This window comes from Schistocerca gregaria, chromosome 3 (assembly GCF_023897955.1).
Source record: "Schistocerca gregaria isolate iqSchGreg1 chromosome 3, iqSchGreg1.2, whole genome shotgun sequence".
NCBI classification, from domain to species: domain Eukaryota; kingdom Metazoa; phylum Arthropoda; class Insecta; order Orthoptera; family Acrididae; genus Schistocerca; species Schistocerca gregaria.
Window position 1 is genome coordinate 508,742,072 of NC_064922.1, and position 18,423 is coordinate 508,760,494.

Genomic DNA, 18,423 nt, shown 5'->3' on the forward strand with positions numbered 1-18,423 from the left:
GACATCACACACATACATGCCCGAGGCAGGGCTCAAATCTGCGACCGTACCAGCAGCGTGGTTCCGCACTGAAGCGCCTAGAACCGCTCGACCAGCCTCACAGTGGCAAGAGTGTACTAGCAGCTATGGCGATTACTTTTGAAATAATAAACAGTTTACTTACTTTTTTCCCATACGTCTCGTATTCATCTGAGTGCTCCTTATACAGGGTGGTCCATTGACCATGGGCCGGCCGCGGTGGTCTCGCGGTTCTAGGCGCGCAGTCCGGAACCGCGCGACTGCTACGGTCGCAGGTTCGAATCCTGTCTCGGGCATGGATGTGTGTGATGTCCTTAGGTTAGTTAGGTTTAAGTAGTTCTAAGTTCTAGGGGACTGATGACCACAGATGTTAAGTCCTATAGTGCTCAGAGCCATTGATCATGACTGCGCCAAATATCTCACGAAATAAGCGTCAAACGAAAAAACTACAAAGAACGAAACTTGTCTAGCTGGAAGGGGGAAACCAGATGGCGCTATGGTTGGCCCGCTAGGTAGCGCTGCCACATGTCAAACGGATATCAACAGCGTTTTTTAAAAAATAGGAACCTCCACTTTTTATTACATATTTGTGTAGTACTTAAAGAAATATGAATGTTTTAATTGGACCACTTTTTTCGCTTTGTGATATATGGCGCTGTAATAGTCACAAACATATGGCTCACAATTTTTGACGACCAGTTGGCAACAAGTGGTTCAAATGGCTCTGAGCACTATGGGACTTAACTTATGAGGTCATCAGTCTCCTATAACTTAGAACTACTTAAACCTAACTAACCTAAGGACATTACACACATCCATGCCCGAGGCAGGATTCGAACGTGAGACCGGAGCGGTCGCGCGGTTCCAGACTGTAGCGTCTATAACCGCTCGGCCCCACACCGGCCGGCGCAGTTGGTAACAGGTAGGTTTTTTAAAATTAAAATACAGAACGTAGGTACGTTTGAACATTTTATTTCGGTTGTTCCAATGTTATACATGTACCTTTGTGAGCTTATCATTTCTGAGAACGCATGCTGTTACAGCGTGATTGCCTGTAAATAACACATTAATGCAATAAATGCTCGAAATGATGTCCGTCAACGTCAATGCATTTGGCAATACGTGTAACGACATTCCTCTCTAACAGCGAGTAGTTCACCTTCCGTATTGTTCGCACATGCATTGACAATGCGCTGACGCATGTTGTCAGGCGTTGTCGGTGGAACACGATAGCAAATATCCTTCAACTTTCCCTACAGAAAGAAATCCGGAGACTTCAGATCCGGTGAACGTGCAGGCCATGGTATGCTGCTTCGACGACCAATCCATCTGTCATGAAATATACTATTCAATACCGCTTCAACCGCACGCGAGCTATGTGCTGGACATCCATCATATCGGAAGTACATCGCCATTCTGTCATGCAGTGAAACACCTTGTAGTAACATCGGTAGAACATTACGTAGGGAGTCAGCATACACTGCACCATTTAGATTGCCATCGATAAAATGGGGACCAATTATCCTTCCTCCCATAATGCTACATCATACATTAACCCCCCCCCCCCCCCCCCCCCCCAAGGTCGCTGATGTTCCACTTGTCGCAGCCATCGTGGGTTTTCCGTTGTCCAATAGTGCATATTATGCCGGTTTCCGTTACCGCTGTTGGTGAATGACGCTTCGTCGCTAAATAGAACGCGTGCAAAAAATCTGTCATCGTCCCGTAATTTCTCTTGTGCCCAGTGGCAGAACTGTACACGACGTTCAAAGTCGTCGCCATGCAGTTCCTGGTGCATAGAAATATGGTACGGATGCAATCGATGTTGATGTAGCATTCTCAACACCGACGTTTTTGAGATTCCCGATTCTCGCTCAATTTGTCTGCTGCTGACGTGCGGATTAGCCGCGACAGCAACTAAAACACCTACTTAGGCATCATAATTTGTTGCAGGTTGTCGTTGACGTTTCATATGTGGCTGAACACTTCCTATTTCCTTAAATAACGTAACTATCCGGCGAACGGTCCGGACACTTGGATGATGTCATCCAGGATACCGAGCAGCATACATAACACTCGCCCCTTGGGCATTTTGGTCACAATAGCCATACATCAACACGATATCGAACTTGTCCACAATTGGTAAACGGTCCATTTTAACACATGTAATGTATCACGAAACAAATACCGTCCGCACTGGCGAAATGTTACGTGATACGACGTACTTATACGTTTGTGAATAACACAGCGCCATCTATCACAAAGCGAAAAAAGTGGTCCAACTAAAACATTCGCATTTCTTTACATCTTACACGAATATTTAATAAAAAATGGGGGGTTCCTATTTTAAAAAACGCAGTTGATATCCGTTTGACCTATGGCAGCGCCATCGAGCGGGTCAACCATAGCGCCATCTTGTTTCCCCCTTCAAGCTAGACGAGTTTCGTTCTTTGTAGTTTTTTCGTTTGATTCTTATTTCGTGAGATATTTGGCCCGGTCACGATCAATGGACCACCCTATATATCGACGGAAAAAATCGCAACACCGAAAAATAATTAATGTAGACTGCAGAGTAATGGAATTTCGGGAATATATTTGTTTGGATAACATATTTAAGTGACTGACACTGCGAGATCAAAGGTTAACGCAAGCGCGAGGTAAGCCTTTGTGAATGTAAAATACTGGTTCATTAATAACCGGTATAACCGCCAGAATGTTGAATGCAAGCATGCAAACGTATATGCAGTGTGTCGTACACGTGCCGGATGTCAGTTTGTGGGGTGGAGTTCCATGCACGTTGCTTTTGGTCGGTCAATACAGGGACGGTTAATGCTGTTTGTGGATGACACTGGAGTTATGGTCCGATACTGTGCCATATGTGTTCGACTGGAGACAGGTCTGGTGATCGTGCAGTTCAAGGCAATATGTCAACACTCTGTAGAGAATGATGGGTTACAACAGTGGTATGTAGACGAGCGTTACCCTGTTGGAAAACACCCCCTGCAATGCTCTTCATGAATGGCAGCACAGTAGGTCTAATCGCCAGATTGACGAACAGATTGGAGTGAGGGTTTGTGGGGTAACCAAAAGAGTGCTCCTGCCATCATACAAAATTGCACGCCAGACCATAATTCCAGGTATAGGTCCAGAGTGTCTAGCACGCAGACCGGTTGGTTGTAGGGCTTGAACCGGTTTCCTTCTAACCAATACACGGCCATCACTGGCATTGAGGCAGAACCAGTTTTCACCAGAAAATACAACAGACCCCCACCCTACCCTCCAATGAGCTCTCGCTTCGCACCATTGAAGTCACACGTGGTGGTCGTTTGGGGTCAGTGGAATGCGCGCTACACGGCATCTGGCTCGGGGCTGTCCTTGAAGTAACCGATTTGTAATAGTTCATTGTGTGTCTCTGGTGCCAAGTGCTGCTCAAATTGCTGCTGCAGATGCAGTAAGATGCGCCAGACCCTTACACCAACACGCGGGTGAAATCGCGGTAGCACCTCGTGGTCGTCCTGAGTCTTGCCTTCTTGCGGCCATGTATTCTCGTGACCACCACTGCCAGCAGTAATGTACAGTGGCTATATTCCTGACAAGTCTTACTGCAGTACCGCAGAAGGAACGTCAAGCTTGTTGTAGCCCTATTACACGACCGCGTTCAAACTCAGTAGAGTGTTAATAATGACTTTTTTTTTTTCGTCTTAAAGCCATTCTTGAGAAACACAGCTCACAACATCCAATCTCAGCGGTAACTAAAACTTAACGATCTTCACAGAAAGTATTTAAAGCAAATCTGATCTGCATTCTCAAAGTGGCATTACTGGCACCACTCTTATGCCACCGGCTCTTTCATGGTGTACATCTGGAGCTAGAAGGTATTACGAGCAGCCGTCATTGCCAAGCTGTTAAGCACAATGTGGCGAATTTTTGGACTTCGCCAGTAAGTTCTAACGTTTACAGCTACGTAACTATGACTCCAATTTTTTTAATGAAATTTTTTCCTTCGCTTCCGAAAGAGTCTCCGAAGATGTACATCAATGACTTAACATGCATGGAACTTGATCCGAAGGTAACAAGGCAGGAGCACCGTAAACCATTGTCTCTTAAACCCGCAAAAGCTAGACACGTAGGTTTGTCCTTCTTCAGTTTATCTTCCAAGGTAAGTTGTAGAGCCAGTATTACCTCGCGTATTCCCAATTCCTCCGGAACCTGAACTAAGCTTTCCCGTGGTCCGCCTCTCTAAGTTTTTCCGTTCTTCTGTAAACAACTAGCGTCAGTATTTTGCGAAAAAGACTTATTAAACTGATAGTTCGGTAATATTCACACGGGTTGGTATCGGTCTTTTTCGGTAGTGAAAACATTTACCGCATGTTCTATCACGGAACAAAATTTCACGTAAAACTTCTCTAAGAGATTAAAACGATAGCTGAAAGGAGTTCACAAAGCTTGTGTAAACGCACCTATTAAATAAAAATCAATTATAACTTGTTGACATATAATGTATTAAAATGCGCTAGCCTCTTTCCATTAACACATATATGTAAGCAAACTTTTTCCATAATAAACAGTAACTAATCAAAAAATAACAACCGTAACACAAATGAAAATTTAGAGCCAATTTTGCTCTTGTCTGTGAAGAAAACATGAAAACAATAGTGCACTTAGTGGAGTATCATGTCTCAAATTGAATTGGGTAAATAATGTTTATGTTAAAATACAGTGTTGTAATTATGTTAGTTAAATAAAATGAACTTTTATGAAACAAGTTACGCGAACTAATTTTAATTTTGTTTTTTTGCGACCCTTACTCAGTCACATCGAGGGGCCTGCGTTCCGCGGTATCATCAATTTTGTAATTCCCTATTTAATGGCTGGCGATTAAGTACTAGGCACTCCAGACAAAAGGTTAGACCCAAAAGAAAAACCAGGGTTCAACGTTCACTCGACGGAGTTATTGTTGGATACGAGCACAAAATAGAAGAGAACAAAGATAAGGAAGGAAGTTCAAATGTTTCAAATGGCTCTAAGCACGATGGGACTTAACATCTGAGGTCATCAGTCCCCTAGACTTAGAACTACTTAAACCTAACTAACCTAAGGAAAATCACACAGATGCATGCCCAAGGCAGGATTCGAACCTGCGACCGTAGCAGTAGCGGGGTTCCGGAATGAAGCGCCTAGAACCGCTTGGTCACAGCTGCCGGCCAGGGAAGGAAGTGATCTGTGTCCTTTCCAAATGACATTCGCCTTTATCGCTTTGGCAAAAACATAGAAAATTTACACCAGGATGACGGAATGGGGATTTTGAACCCCGCTTATCCCGAATACATGTACAGTACCTTGAACATTGCGATACTCTTTCGTAAGTTGGTACAATATGGGATTGCCAAAAAATCTCAACAGTATTTCATTTCCCAATTCAAAAGTGGGAAGCAGTAGGCTGTCCTCCAGTGTTAACAGGAAAGATAAGTTTAATTTACGTCTATGGTCACAAACTTTTTGTTAACAGATCACCGGTTTCGGTCTTTAATGACAATCATCAGATCTGCAGCAAAAATGGGAAAATCATAAATACACTCCCAAACTGTATACAGCTCAAGAACAATACATAGACCTTAATGAAAAGTAGAACTGACAAAATGTACATTTGTGCGCTTTAAATATGAAGAGGCATGCCTGTTCCATAAACAGTAGTGCTACTGACAACATGACTCGTGCATGTGATGTTATTTATATTATTTGACGATGCTGGTGCTGATTCCGCATTTAACATTTAACGATGCGACTATGGCTGCAATACGTTTTTATGAAACAGGTATGCCTCTTCATATTTAAAGCGCAAAAATGTACATTTTGTCAGTTCTACTTTTCATTACAGTCTGCGTATTGTTCTTAAGCTGTATACAGTTTGCGAGTGTCTTTATGTTTTTCCCATTTTTGCTGCAGATCTGATGATTGTCATTAAAGACCGAAACCGGTAATCTGTTAACAAAAAAATTGTGACCATAAACGTAAATTAAATGAAACTTATTACATATACGGATCACTGTTTTTTCGAGTCGATGTCGCAGCTTGTGAAACAGGAAAGAGATTTGATCTGACTGGAGTCCTGTAAGATGGGGGAAGGGGGGCAGGTTAGTTCACAGGCTTCTTTCCTGGATGTGTTGCTTTTCTTGAGATGTGTAAATGATTATTATGTATTCGAGTTAGGAATCAAATACAATATGCGGTAATTACCATTGCAGACACACTAAAGAAAGAATTACTAAGCTACAACACTCTTGACCGAAATCTTGCAACGTCAATTACACCCAATGCCGCAAGCAGAAGATCTCTTATGCAAGACCAAGGTTGCAGCTGACAATGTGTGCTGCATGGAGTGTTTCTCTGCAGTCGCAGTTGGTGATACCCACAAAGAAGGTTCCATTTCTAGAGGTTACTCCTGGATCTTCCAACTCTAGAACAAAGACGGTTGGATGATCTTCACACATTTCGGTTCAGTTCATGCCAAGTGGGAGGGTTTTCGGAGAGAGAGGCCAAGAAGAGTTATTCTCAAGTCGGCAGATCCACAACTGTTTCCTTGCTATAACTGCTGTTGATTGCAAGACTGAAGCAATATTAAGGAACCTTCTGGCCCTCAACTTCGGGGCTGATAGAATGTGCCCATGTAGTGGATGGTTTTCCTGATGAGCCTGATTTTTTCTCTTTTCGTTGTAGCTACTTCACGACGACGAATATCAGGTGGCACTATGCCAGCGATTTTGTAGAATTTTACAAGTAGCGTAGGTTAAGACAGCCTGTAACAAGCCTATACGTTTCGTTTAGCGCCTTATCTAGTACGTTTGGAACGGTGGAACTGCACCAGACTGGGCACACGTACTCTGCAGGAGTGCTGTCCTTCTCAGGGTTTGTGATCTAGAACCCTGTGTGCTACCAGTGATCTTTCGAAGGACATTACTTCTGGCTTCCATCCTTATTCTCGTGCTCTTGCAATGCTGCCTGTAAACCGGACCACAATCCAGAGTGACTCCCAGAATTTCGGATCGTTCATATTTACTAACAGCGTCTCTTGACCGCGTGATGTCAAGTTTGCGACGTGCCTAATTATGCTTCAGACGAAACGCACACAGTTGTGTTTTAGTTGGGTTTGGACGAGGTGAGTTGTTAGAGTAATAGGCAGTCAGCTCCTTCAATGCATCTGTCGGGTGGGTTTCAACATCTTGAAAAGATTTCGCTTGATTCGCTGGTGCCAGACCATCGGTACAAAGCAAGATACTTGTGCTCTTCGAAAGTGACTGATCATTGGTGTAGACGTTAAATGCCATTGGTGAAAGAAATTATACTCTCGTTTACACTTGGAGCATTCATTAATTTCATTCCTCAGTCCGTCCATTTTCATCACCTCTTTGCCCCTTGCCGCCAGCGGTTCCTCATATCTGTTTTTTGGTATTCCTGCTGTGCCTGCGGCTTTTTTTCATCGTTTTTTCAAGCTGGTGCCAATTACCTTCAAGTATTGCGTGTAGCATATACATTTCCTTGCAGCTACCCTTCAGAAGCTAAGCTAATATTTCCCTCTAACTCATATTACGAGGGTGAGTCAAATGAAAACCTTTCATTTGTAATAACAAATCGAAATTTCCCGCCGTTATCCTGAAAGTTGGTAAGCGTGCTACAAACAGCGTGCAGAATGGCCTGTACGTGGCGGCATAGTGCAGATGCACATTACCGTCGCAGTATCAGTATAAAGGTGGCTGCCCCACTTGCGACTCGCACCAAGGATGAACAGCGTTCTGTTATTCGGTTTTTGCATAGTGAAGGTGTGAAACCTGTTGAAATTCAGCGACGAATGAATGTTCAGTACGGTGATGCAAGTTTGTCACAGCAGCAAGTCTACGAATGCAGTAGGAAGTTTGCAAACTTGTGTGACTTCAGTGCAAGATCCTCCTCGTCCAGGTCAGGCACAACGAGTTGTGACTCTACAGAACATTGCAGCAGTTGAAGCTCTAGTGAAGGAAAACCGCCGTGTCACACTGAATGACATTGCAGCATGTTTACAGATTATTCATGGTCAGCACACCACATTGTGCATGATGTGCTCCAGTTTCACAAAGTGTCTGCAAGATAGATGCCACGGCAGCTGACTCCTGAAAAGATAGAACGACGTGTTGATGCTTGTGAAAAACTTCTTCGGCACTTTGAACGAGAAGGTGATGGCTTGCTTGCAAGAATCATTACTGGTGACGAAACCTGGGTTCACTTCCACCAACCGGAAACGGAGAGAGCGAGCAAGGAATGGCGCCATTCCTCATCATCAAAACCAAAGAAGTTTCGAACAGTCATGCTGACTCTCGTTTGGGACGAAAAATGCGTCATTTTGGAGCATTACATGCCTAGAGGGACCACTGTTACCAGTGCATCATGCGCAGATCTCCTAAAAAATCATCTGCGGCCTGCAATCAAATCAAAGCGGCGTGTATTGCTGTCAGCAGGTGTCCTTTTGCAACATGACAAGACAATACAAGGCCCCACACTGCCCCTACAACAGTTGCAACAATCACAGACCTGCATTTTGAGTGCCTTCCTCGTCCACCATACTCACCAGACCTTGCCCCAAGTGATTTCCATACGTTTGGACCACTCAAAGAGGCAATGGGAGGAAAGAAGTTCCGTTCTAATGAAGAGGTATGCCACGCCGAGCACGAGTGGTTCGCGGACTACCAAAAGAATTTTTTTCTAAAGGAATTTATGCACTTTGTAAGCGCTGGAGGACTTGGGAGGGGGGGGGGGGGGGGGGATTATGTTGAAAAGTGATACAGCTTTGTACCAATTCTGCACAAGAAATAATATTTAAAAAGATATTTAAGTTTTTCATTTGACTCATCCTCGTATGAATCTGTCAGTCTCCTTTTAATTGCATTTTATGTATTCAATTTAGTTGTATGCACACGTGGTCTAAGATTACATTTCTAATTTTGTATTATGCCATTGCAAACTGTATCCGCCCAGCGACTTCTAGCGGCCATGCCGACTGAGTTGTTTCCACTGGCATTTTAAGCACTGTACGTAGGCGACGACCCCAACATTACAGCGTTTCTGTGGTATTTTATCATGATCTTAATCCGTGTGACAATGTCACTTATACCTACATTTTTCAATGATTTCCCTGTTAACTTCATGAGGACAGTTATTTTTGCTAACCTTCCATTCTATGGGCTAGTATTTTACAGTTGATAGCTTACCAATATGTACATTTTTGTGACATACGAATATATTCGTATTTAGATCAATCTGAGGATGATCAAACCGATCGACATCGGTAAATGAATAAACAAATATTTGCGATCAAAGGCTGTTGTGGCATTTACAGACATTTTAAAGAAGCTAAGCTTGTGCTAAGCCATTTCTTTGATGTATCCATGTATATCAGTGATATGCCACTAAACATGAGAGATTATTCAATCATTTTTTCTTTCCGCTGATGATAGAGTGTTTTTGTTAAAGACAAGGAACAAATATAAATAATGAAACCAATAGGATAGTCACTAAGTTCAAGACGTATATTTCAGATAACAGATTAACGCAATGAATACAGTTTCTGAAACGGAATTCTCACTAGTCCAAGGAGATAAATCGGTCATTGAAGTTGACCACTTTAAACTCTAAGGACTGATAGTGGATGGAAGGCTTTCTTGGAAGTATCACGTTCAAGACCTGGTGCGGGATCCGTATACTACTGTCTGCACTGTGAGAATTATCTCTATCATCTCTTGGCACTGAAACACGAAGGCTTTGTTTCCTATGCTTACTTTCACTATATTATCTCTTACGAGATCTTACTTCGAACAGCTCCCTGTGCCCATCGAGAAGGTTGTTAGCACGGGAAAGGGCTTTGTGGAAAATCTGCGGTATAAGTTTGCGATCTTAGTGTAGGTTATTCAGGTGTTCGGAATTGTGGCTCTGCCATTCTTGTATATACTGTGTATTCCGTAATGGGTTTTGTTTTTAACAAAATTGATTCATTCAGAAGAAACTGTAACATCCATTCAGTGAATATTAGACGGAAAATCAATATGCGCTTAAACAACACCTCTCCTAAAGCATTGTACATAAATGTTGCAATACTCCGAAGGTTTCGTTTTCATTAGGTTTTCAGGAAACTGAAGAAATTGAGTGATGAGGCCCAAGTATTCAAATCCTAGTTGAAAGTTTCCCTTGCACACTTATCCTGTAGAGGAGGCACTAGCAGTAGCTGAGAACTTCTCTACGTAATGTGTTATTTATTTGTTATTCTCTCTCGCAATTTCGTTAGTGTATTGACATGTCCCATGATGAAGTAGCGTTGATTAGCATCTTCCAACGAATCTGGTAAATAAATAAAAATATAAGGGCCGACCAAAAACTTTCCGCTTGAGGGCTTTGCTGCAGCTTATATGCAACTCAACGCAGCTTCGGTGTATGTAGGCAAGGGGTTAGGATACGGTCACAGCGGCATCAACATCGGTGGATTCCTTCGACGACCGACACAGGCCGAAGACAGCCGATCTTTCCAAATCAGTACTCCTCCATGTGCACGATCACACTGTTGCCGGTGTCATCGTCCGAACTACAGACTTCGGACGACGATCGGTACAATTCGAATCAGTTTGTTTTCTTCGGTCTAATCAGCAGACGTTCTCGCATACGAAATATGCACTGTGGAAGCTGATAAGTTTAGTCGAAGAAAGAGTGAGTTTGTGGCACGCTGATGACGAAAAATTTCATAATTAGCATATAGTTCGGAACCTGTAGACTGAAATTGCAAGTTTATTGTAAATCACAAGTAGGCAAAATCTTCATCGGAAATTTTAGGCGTAAATTATAATCTCCAAAGATAATTTACTCATCTTAAAAGGGTGGCGTGTCTCGTGATTATAGTTACTGTAGTGAATCTTTTTTAGATTGTGATAGATGGGTATCAGCTGTCTACAAATTGTTGTTACTGCTTACTGACATTTTTATGCCCGGAGGGTGGCGATTATGCTACATGAGATAGTCTGCCAATGTGTCGTATGTTTATCCACTTTTCTCAGTGGTTTGTGTGCTCAGAGAATCTTATTCCAAAATTTATGTTTGTCTTTCAAACGTACACCGGATGATAGACACTAAGATTAACTTGTGTCTTTTTTACTGAATTTATTTGAAGTTGCGCAGAGCGTTTCTCCATTCATCTCATATACTCGTAAAATTTGTCTGGTTATTCCCATAACTGAGGACAGAGTGTTGAGTAGTCGCCAAGCTCCTTTCGAGACAGATACATCTCATTTACATACATTCGTCATTTTTTTAATAGCAAACGCCGTATCGCAGCACTCGTTTCCAAGCACAGGGGCGTCGTGGTATCCCAACCTTGGACGCTAAAATCTAATCTAGCACCTCATACATAGTAGAGATTCTAATTTAACCTAACCTCCCTGACCCCGCCAAAGCTGACGCAGAGTATCGGACGAACTATACCCAAGCCGTCGGTGCCTGGCGACTGTCGCAGGTGCCACTGTAAACGCAGCCTTAGCGTGGCTTTCGAGCGGAAACATTTCGATCACCTTATATATATATATATATATATATATATATATATATATATATATATATATATATACAGGGTGTTTCTAAAAAGACCGGTATATTTGAAATGGCAATAAAAACTAAACGAGAAGCGATAGAAATACACCGTTTGTTGCAGTATGCTTGGGACAACAGTACATTTTCAGGCGGACAAACTTTCGAAATTACAGTAGTTACAATTTTCAACAACAGATGGCGCTGCAAGTTATAGAAGACAACGCAATCTGTGGGTGCGCCATTCTGTACGTCGTCTTTCTGCTGTAAGCATGTGCTGTTCACAACGTGCAAGTGTGCTGTGGACAACATGGTTTATTCCTTAGAACAGAGGATTTTTCTGGTGTTGGAATTCCACCGCCTAGAACACAGTGTTGTTGCAACAAGACGAAGTTTTCAATGGAGGTTTAATGTAACCAAAGGGCCGAAAAGCGATACAATAAAGGATCTGTTTGAAAAATTTCAACAGACTGGGAATGTTACGGATGAACGTGCTGGAAAGGTAGGGCGACCGCGTACGGCAACCACAGAGGGCAACGCGCAGCTAGTGCAGCAGGTGATCCAACAGCGGCCTCAGGTTTCCGTTCGCCGTGTTGCAGCTGCGGTCCAAATTACGTCAACGTCCACGTATCCTCTCATGCGCCAGAGTTTACACCTCTATCCATTCAAAATTCAAACGCATCAACCCCTCAGCGCCGCTACCATTGCTGCACGAAACATTCGCTAACGATATAGTGTACAGGATTGATGATGGCGATATGCATGTGGGCAGCATTCGGTTTACTGACGAAGCTTATTTTTACCTGGACGGCTTTGTCAATAAACAGAACTGGCGCATATGGGGATCCGAAAAGCCCCATGTTGCAGTCCCATCGTCCCTGCATCCTCAAAAAGTACTGGTCTGGGCCGCCATTTCTTCCAAAGGAATCATTGGCCCATTTTTCAGATCTGAAACGATTACTGCATCACGCTATCTGGACATTCTTCGTGAATTTGTGGCGGTACAAACTGCCTTAGGCGACACTGCGAACACCTCGTGGTTTATGCAAGATGGTGCCCGGCCACATCGCACGGCCGACGTCTTTAATTTCCTGAATGAATATTTCGATGATCGTGTGATTGCTTTGGGCTATCCGAAACATACAGGAGGCGGCGTGGATTGGCCTCCCTATTCGCCAGACATGAACCCCTGTGACTTCTTTCTGTGGGGACACATGAAAGACCAGGTGTACCGCCAGAATCCAGAAACAATTGAACAGTTGAAGCAGTACATCTCATCTGCATGTGAAGCCATTCCGCCAGACACGTTGTCAAAGGTTTCGGGTAATTTCATTCAGAGACTACGCCATATTATTGCTACGCATGGTGGATATGTGGAAAATACCGTACTATAGAGTTTCCCAGACCGCAGCGCCATCTGTTGTTGACAATTGTAACTACTGTAATTTCGAAAGTTTGTCTGCCTGAAAATGTACTGTTGTCCCAAGCATATTGCAACAAACGGTGTATTTCTATCGCTGCTCGTTTAGTTTTTATTGCCGTTTCAAATATACCGGTCATTTTGAAACACCCTGTATATTTGGCCGTAAGTTACTCATGAAGTACGTGGATGATTCTTGGATCTCTCTGTCCGTCTCTCTCTCTCTCTCTCTCTCTCTCTCTGTTTAACGTCTTGTTTGGGTTAAAATTCAGGTATTTTGCATATTTTTAAAGCGATTCAGTTGGCAATGTGTAAGTGAGGAGTTCTCTGAATGATTGCTTAGCTCTCGCCTACACGTCCTGTCATACACACACCAAAAAAAAGTTTTACATCACCTCGGTTTCGACACAGGTTCGAATCCTGCCTCGGGCATGGATGTGTGTGATGTCCTTAGGTTAGTTAGGTTTAAGTAGTTCTAAGTTATAGGGGACTGATGACCTCAGAAGTTAGGTACCATAGTGCGCAGAGCCATTTGAATCATTTTTGAACCTCGGTTCCGAGAGTTCCGGAACCTATATAGAAAATTGGAATAGAGATCAACATAAACACCATTTCCGCCCTTTTTATTGCTTATGAAAATCACACATTGCAGTTGTACCACCATACAGCGAGACCTTCAGAGGTGGTGGACCAGACTGCTGTACACACCAGTACCTCTTATACCCAGTAGCACGTCCTCTTGCATTGATGCATGCCTGTATTCGTCGTGACATACTATCCACAAATTCATCAAGGCATTGTTGGTCCCGATTGTCCCACTCCTCAACGGCGATTCGCCGTAGATCCCTCACAGTGGTTGGTGGGTCACGTCATCCACAAACAGCCCTTTTCAGTCTATCCCAGACATCCTCGATATGGTTCATGTCTGGGGAACATGCTGGCCACTCTAGTCGAGCGATGTCGTTATCCTGAAGGAAGTCATTCACAAGATGTGCACGATGGGGGCGCGAATTGTTGCCCATGAGGACGAATGCCTCGCCAATATGCTGCCGATATGGTTGCACTATCGGTGGAGGAAGGCATTCACGTATCGTACAGACGTTTCGGCGCCTTCCATGACCACCAGTGGTGTACGTCGACCCCACATAAATCCACCCCAAAATAGCAGGGAACCTCCACCTTCCTGCACTTGCTGGACAGTGCGTCTAAGGCGTTCAGCCTGACCGGGTTGCCTCCAAACACGTCTCCGACGAGTGTCCGGTTGAAGGTATATGCGACACTCAACGGTGAAGAGAACGTGATGCCACTCCTGAGCGGTCCATTCGACATGTTGTTGGATCCATCTGTACCACGCTGCATGGTGTCGTGATTGCAAAGATGGACTTCGCTGTGGACGTCGGGAGTGAAGTTGCGCATCATGCAGCCTACTACGCACAGTTTGAGTCGTAACACGACGTCCTGTGGCTGCACGAAAAGCGTTATTCAACATGGTGGCGTTGCTATCAGGGTTCCTCCGAGCCATAATCCGTAGGTAGCGGTCATCCACTACAGTAGTAGCCATTGGACGGCCTGAGCGAGCTATGTCATCGACAGTTCCTGTCTCTCTGTATCTCCTCCATGTCAGCACAACATTGCTTTGGTTCACTCTGAGACGCCTGGACACTTCCCTTGTTGAGAGCCCTTCCTGGCACAAAGTAACAACGCAGACGCCGGTCTTGACCGTCTAGACATGGTTGAACTACAGGCAGCACGAGCAGTGTACCTCCTTCCTGGTGGAGTGACTGGAACTGATCGGCTGTCGGACCCCTTCCATCTAATAGGCGCTGCTCGTACATTGGGTGTTTACATCTATGAACAGTCAAAGGAACTGTGTCTAATATCCACAGTCAACGTCTGTCTTGATGAGTTCTAGGAACTGGAGTGATACAAAACGTTTTTTGATGTGTGTACATTCGAAGAAACTGTTTTTATTTACTAGCGAATCGAGCAGTTATTCGTAGTTCCTAAATATGTATGGGAATTGGTATATGTCCTACTCTCCGCCCTTCCTCCTCTGTGTGTCTATCTCCTCATCCTTTTCCCCTATCTGTCCATCATCTCTTTCCCTCCTCCCTCTGTCCATCTCCTCCTTTTCCCTCTCTTACCCCTTTTTCCTTCTCCTCCTCCTCCTCTCTCTGACGGTCTTCTACCTTCCCCTCCCCCAACCCCACTACGTCCATTTTCTCCCTCCCCCCATCCTCTGTCCATCTACTCCTCCCCCTCTCTGTGATCTTCAGCGTTCTGTACTGTTAGTGACTTCAGATTCCGTAGCATCATTCTAATCATAAGCTGAGAAGCCATAAACACAGCTTTCTGTTTTCTGTGAAAACCGACTGTGAGGGAGTAAACGAAACAGCGCATTGTTGCGTAAACAATGTTGTTTGAAACATAATGAGAAAGAATATGTAACGGAGAAGCAATTTTTCAAACTGTTTAAATGCCCTGCTAGCTTAGTTAAAACTATTGCGAGAAAGAAAACAAAACCGCACATGTTCACAGCAGAGCAAAGCACGGCATTTCCTTTCTCGTAGTTGTTTTTACTAGAGAATCTATACAATATTTTTTGTTTAAAAAAGAAACATGTAGTGTATATCCATTTGAATGTTTAATAGGGTGTGCTGTAAAATTTTGAAGTAAATTGGCGAACAACTATTCGAGATTTTTGGCTAACAATGTTACCCTATTATATTTTATATGTACAGTTATATATCACATATATTTAAAAATATATTACCATCCTAACGTTTAATTAGAGTAACGAGTAAAAATTTGAACTAAATCGTCCAATAACTTTTCGAGATTTTTGGTAACAACGTTCCCTCTTTTTATTACGTAAAACATTATGTATTATATATGTTAAAATATATAGCCTTTATCCACAGGAATGTCCGTTAGAAAATCATGTAAAAATATGAAGTAAATCGGTCAAGAATTTTCGAAATTTTTGGTAACAATGTTTCTCCATTACATACTGGGTGGTACACGCGAAACCGGCCCCGAAAACAGATGCCGGCCAGAGTGGCCGAGCGGTTCTAGGCGCTACAGTCCGGAACCGCGCGACTGCTACGGTCGCAGGTTCGAATCCTGCCTCGGGCATGGATGTGTGTGAAGTCCTTAGGTTAGTTAGGCTTAGGTAGTTCTAAGTTCTAGGGGACTGATGATCTCAGATTTTAAGTCCCATAGTGCTCAGAGGCATTTGAGCGATTTGAACCGAATACAGACTGTTCGCCAGTTACGCACGGATTCTTATCCGCCACAACTCATGAGCAGGCATAATAGAAAGTAGATAAACATGTAATAATCAGATAATAAAGAAATAACAAATAAGGTAACGCAAAGGTCTATATTTGCGTAGTCGCAACAGCTTCGAAACAATAGATGACAATTGACGGCGGACAATGAGCAGTCTAGTACTCGAGACCTGTTTCTTAACGCGCCAACCTGTATTATGTACATATTTATGTATTATAAGATGGCGCTGCAGTAGGCATATGAAAATATTCACGTATTCGAGTACAACGTTGTGTCACAATTTCAAAGCAGTCGATGAAGAAGCGTCGGAGATTTGACATTTTGAACAAACGAACATTTACAATCTTATTTATATAAATTTTTTGTTACTGGCCTTGGTTTTCTCATCAGCTGAGTACTTTTCTGCCGTAAGGCTCAACTGTTTCCACGCCAACCCAATGGAAGTTCAGTGTCGAGAAGCCATGCGCCTGCTTTCTAATACGCTTCTGCTTTGCTCAGTGGCTCCCGGTGGTAAGCAATATCGATCCACGTCACACAAGCGGACAAGCAGTCTCTCTGTCGGGCGATTATGGAGGAGAATGCAGGAGAAACAATTTCTCTCCAAACACGATACAATTCAGAGAGACTATAAGCTAAGTCAAATGTCGTCAGCCAGCCTCCAGATCCGTCATAGCCAGCCCTTTCAGTCCTGCGGCTGCCTGGAAATGGAACTGGTCGTCTGCACCCCAGTAAGGTTTCTTGTAAGTGGACATCTAACATCCAAACTCTCGAGCTTGGTAGTGCCACAATTCCAGTCAGACATGTCGCTGCTCTGAACACTCCATACTTCGCGGTAGCAAGACTCTCCAAGCACCTCATTGCAGCAACAGATGCAGACATCGCCACATTGAGTGTTTGGCTGCCGATTACGTGCTTTCGCCAGATGCCTGGAAGAATTGCATCAGGCTTGTCGTTATGCAAATAAGTGGGTGGACAACAAGGATATTAATCTTTATTTTTACTTTTACTTAATTTTATTGCTTGTCCATATTTATTGGCTGTGATTGTTAGTGAACCAGAATTATATATTTATTCGTTGTTGTCGAGAGAAAGCAAAAGCAAAATGATAACGTAAATATTTGTTCGACATTCAGTTAATTGAAGGTTTTGTCTTACCGAACCACCCTATAGAAAATATTGCATTATCAGTTTCGCCAATAATTAGTGAAAGTTACTCATTGCTCTTCTTCTTTCAGCCCCAGCACATTCTAACTTAGAAGCGATAAGTAAATGTAGTATAACGCAGAGGCCGCAGCCATCGAAATTGATGGTCATCGAGGTTTGGGGTATATTCTCAGACGTTTGGATGTTTTGTATCTACATCTAAGCTTAACGAGCCACATCACGGTGTGTACCGAGCAGAGGGAACTTCTGGTGCTCCTATCATTTTCCCCTTTCTCTGTTTCATTTGTGAATGGTGCATGGAAATTTTTTCGTCATGGTCACTTCGCGAGACGTATGTGGGGGGATGGAGTACTATTAAACGTAATCGCAATTGGGAATAAGGTCAACCATCAGCTGTAGAATGGAATGGCGACAATGAAAGTTTGTGCCGCACGGGGAGTCGAACCCGCCTATCTCGCCTATCGCGAACGGTTGCCTCACCATTTGGCTATCAATCACGGCCAGACCTTAACTCCCATGTGTCGTCAACCATGCGGGTCTGGCCGTGACTATTGCACGGATAGGCAAATGGTAAGGCAACCGTTCGCAATAAGCAGGAACTCCGGGTTCGTTTCCCGGTCCGGCACAAACTTTCATTGTCGTCATTCCATTCTGCGACTTATGGTTGTCATCCGCAACTGCGAATACATTTAATGTATAACGGCTGTAGTCACCACAGTGCCTGTTCCTTTGGCTATGCACGCATGTCCAAAGGAACTTTGCATCGTAGTCAGAATAACACAGACACTACAATATCGGATGTAGTAAATGTTGCCCACTCTTTCTTCGAAAATAAGCTCTTGCAGTTTCAACAATAACCTTCTCCGTAATACACGTCTCTCCTATAGCGACTGCCACTGGAGTTTGCTGACAAGGAAGGCTCTCTAACGCACCCCCCT